A 3944-nucleotide genomic window follows, 5' to 3' on the forward strand; every position below is an offset into this window, starting at 1 on the left:
ACAAGGCTTTCCCCTCCATTTTCGAGCTTCCTCCTTGAAGCTTCAAGAACTCTTCCTCCTTGCTCTCTTCTCTCTCCTCTCTCTTCCCAAAATGAAGCTTAATGATATGTGTGGCCTTCCTTGCCTTATCTACCACCAAAAGGTCACCAACCAACATCTCCAACCACTTCATTAAAGAGGAAAGCAAAGTGAAGAAACCAAGGTGCAAGTGGGCTGAAATGAGCCATTTCCGAAGGGCATTCTGCCCAAAATTCGAGCACTCTAAGCAAGGCCTCGAGCACTCAAATTTAGTGTAAAAATGCCCATGCTTCACTTGCTCCGCCCAGACCTACTTCGGTTAAACAGCCATAACTTTGCGCTCCGAACTCCGAATGATGAACCGTTTGAAGATTTAGAAAGCTAATTCAGAGCTCTAAATATTTCATGTTTTGGTAGAGATCCAATTCTCAAGGATGGTTGGTCGAAAATGAAGATCAAGGCAGAATTTCATTGCTGCCAGGCAGTTCTGCGCACCTCTGGTAACAAGGCCATAACTCTCTGCTCCGAGCTCCGAATGACAAACCGTTTGAAGATTTAGAAAGCTGATTCAGAGCTCTAAATCTTTAATGTTATGAGGGAAGTCCAGTTCTTGAGTTAGTAAGGTCAAAATGGCGAGCAAAGTTCAGGATCCACTTCTGCCAGAAATTCAGCCTTGTGCCTTTTGATGGCCAAAACTCCACAAAGCCTTGATTTTGCTCCTTTTTTGGCAAATGGACCTGAAAATATATACATACACACAAATGAAGATAATCTACTTAATTAAACAAACAACGGACTTAACTAATGCAATTTAGGGCGCTTAAATATACAGTATTCAGCGCTTATCAGAAGGTTGGCAACTGCGGCATTTTATACGCGTTTAGTTATGAGCATGAGTTGAGGAGCGATTAACAAAGCTAGCTCGTTACTTAGTTTGAGCTTGCCTGATCGATGAATAGTGTTGTAGGGAAGGACATGGAATGAGAGATCCGAGTTTCTGAGAGATTGGAAAAGAAAAGCAAGGGAGTAAAGACAGAATCACAGGATCGGACTGATATAGATAGAGGGATGCTTTTAGGACTTCGATCTAGAGAAAGAAATGGTTCGACTTGCATGTGTTAAGCATGCCACCAGCGTTCATCCTGAGCCAGGATCAAACTCTCATTTTCAGTATGCTTTGAGTCTGCTTGGGGCATTCCCTTATCTAACCAGGTGTATTACTGCTTGCCCCTACTTTGATCTGAGTGAGGGTTCCACCTATTCCGAACTCTTGGTGAAGATTCCCACTTATCTTTCTTTCGCGCATGCTATACTGCCTTGTTTCATAGAGCGGGAGCCTTATAGCCACAGCATTCGAACTTCGTTTGGCCTATGATCAATAGAAGACTCGTGTTGGGAAGAAAAAGCTTGGTTTTCTTACTGACCATCTTTCGAGTTGAAAACCTCTTCTTTGATGATCTAAAGGGAATGGGACCAAAAGAAGTATTGAAATTGGTTTTTCCCTATTGAACCTAGGCATTGAATGGATGTTTTATTGAGGGGGGTGAACTTCACGAGAGAAGACCCCCGGCTCCATACTTGCAAGAGGCTATTCCTAAGACCTCGCTCTACTAATTGGTTGGTTTTGCACCTTGAAGTTAGTTAACAGATACTCTTGAAGGTTCGTATTGGCACATTAGAATGAACACTTGTAGCTGGGCGAATGGAGGAACGAAAGAAAGACCTCAAAGAGCTCCCACGTGAAAAGGGTACTCGTTCCTACTCCATTAGTTGATACTTCAACAAGGAGGTTTTACCTAAAATGTGAAAAGTTGGGATATCAGATATATAGATCATTCCGTTCTGCCCCAGGTTAAGGCAATTCACTAAGGTTACAGCGCAAAGGCGAGTGATCGAACCCTTCTTGTCTTGCTTTTCTTTCTCACCTAGTGCTAGTGGTGAAGGAGTCTCAATCTTTCAAACTTGTGCAAACCCTTCTTTCTTTGATATGAACGTGTGAGCGGGTTTTGGAATCTATTCTTTTGAAATTGCAATCGATTGATTCTATCAGGTCCATTCGAAGCTTTTGGAGTGCCTGGTCCAATAACACATACCCTAACGGGAAACACAGCAGGTATTTATTGCACACAAGCGTATCAATACATATGAGATTAATATGACTTACCTTTCATTAACGTGGGGGTGAGCCCAAGGGAGTTGTAGCAACGAAGTGTGGTTTCTAAATGAAAAAATCGTCTATTGGAGAAAAAGCGAATAGGCCGTAGAAGCCCTTGAGTGGGAAATGCTGACTTTTTGGTAATAGTGTGCTGGATAAGGATCAGTGAGAGTGAGACAGAGCCGTTACGAGTTAGTGCCTGACCACTCTATATCCTTTACTCACAGCTAGTGAACGAACAAGCACTCTGTTGATTGCACTGGCTTTCACTTTCCTTTCAAATAATCTATTTCTTATTCAGATGATTTTAGAACGAATGAGTGACTTTCTCTAACTTACAAGGAAGGGTCCAGCGACAGGCACAGAGAGAGGCTTTAGCTCAGCATGAGTGAAAGTTCAGTCCGTACCCATTCCTTTCAAAAATATTAACTTTTTCGATATTTGGTTATTGTATTGACAGTCCTCCGACTGAGCCTTCGTAGTTCCACCCATTTGGCCCTATTCATATAAATCATCTTGCTTATCTTTATAGGAGAGGCACGAATATGCCGAGGAATATGATGACCATCCAAACCTTGATGATGATGGCGCTCATTCTCTTCCACTTGGAAGGCAAAAAGCCAGTTCCTGTGATCGCTAAGCTTCCTTTTGGCGAGCGCGCACGCTCTTTAGTCAAGAGGGATTAAGAAAGAAATGCAAGAACCCGCTCTTCCCAGAAGGAGAAGCACTTATACGCCATTGTCTCATCGAACCAGATATAACATTGAGAATCTCCGGCGAACGCTCGACAATAACCCGCGCTAGCGCTTGTTAACCAGATGCAATGCAAGAAGGAATCCAGGTGGGATATGCATATAAGCAGTTCCATTAAGATCACCATGTAAAAAAGCGTTGTTGACATCGAGTTTATGTAAATGCAAACCTTTGACGGCTACAAGAGTAAGAAACACTCGAACAGTTACCAAGTTAGCCAATAGTGCAAAAGTCTCCTTGTTAGAAGAGGTTGACTTGGCTCTAGAATGAATGAGATTTCGTGGGTTGAGCGAGAACATATCAGCCTAATCCACTTTGAGGGTTGTTGCCTGACACGTCGTGGTTGAGATGTTTTGTTTGAAAGGGAAGAGCATGATAGAAGATCAGAAAAGACACGACATCTCAGATGCACCAACAGCATTACATCAATGGTCAGCTAAATCCGCTTCTTTCTCTTTACCTGACCTGGATTTTCGAACTAGCTTAGCTTCTATTCTTTGACGACTCTACTTAAACAATTCCCAATGTCATTTCCAGAAAGCTGAAACAATCAATTAAAAGGGGTAGTCCGCTGGGCTACGAAGGAGTGCGCCAAAGATCTCCGATCGAGAAAGCGTTGTTCGATCAAAAGCAAACAAAGCGATGTTTTGCCCTTCTATCAGCACTAAGGCAGGGAAGATCCAATGAAACAGCTTCTCTCCCTAAAGCAAAACCTATTCTTTGATCATCTATAGCATCACTAGTGAGATGGGTATAACAGGCCTTACAGCTAAAGGAACCTAGCCTACTTTGTAATGTTTGATCTTGTGGAAAGCAAGCTAAATGAAGGATCAGAAGTTTGTGTACTTTTTCCTTAATATTCTATATTCTTAAAGTATATACTTTATATTGTATAGATTAGAAGCTGGGGTTCTGAATATGATATGTATTTGCTATAGTTAAGAGTCTTTCTTTTCCAATACTTCTTTCTTGGCCTCTGACTCAATCCCTTCCGTAGGCTTACATGAATCAATTCCGT

This window comes from Cornus florida, unplaced genomic scaffold (assembly GCF_030987335.1).
Source record: "Cornus florida cultivar Cherokee Brave unplaced genomic scaffold, ASM3098733v1 CherokeeBrave_3.0.0_Hap2_Chr01, whole genome shotgun sequence".
Lineage (NCBI taxonomy): Eukaryota > Viridiplantae > Streptophyta > Magnoliopsida > Cornales > Cornaceae > Cornus > Cornus florida.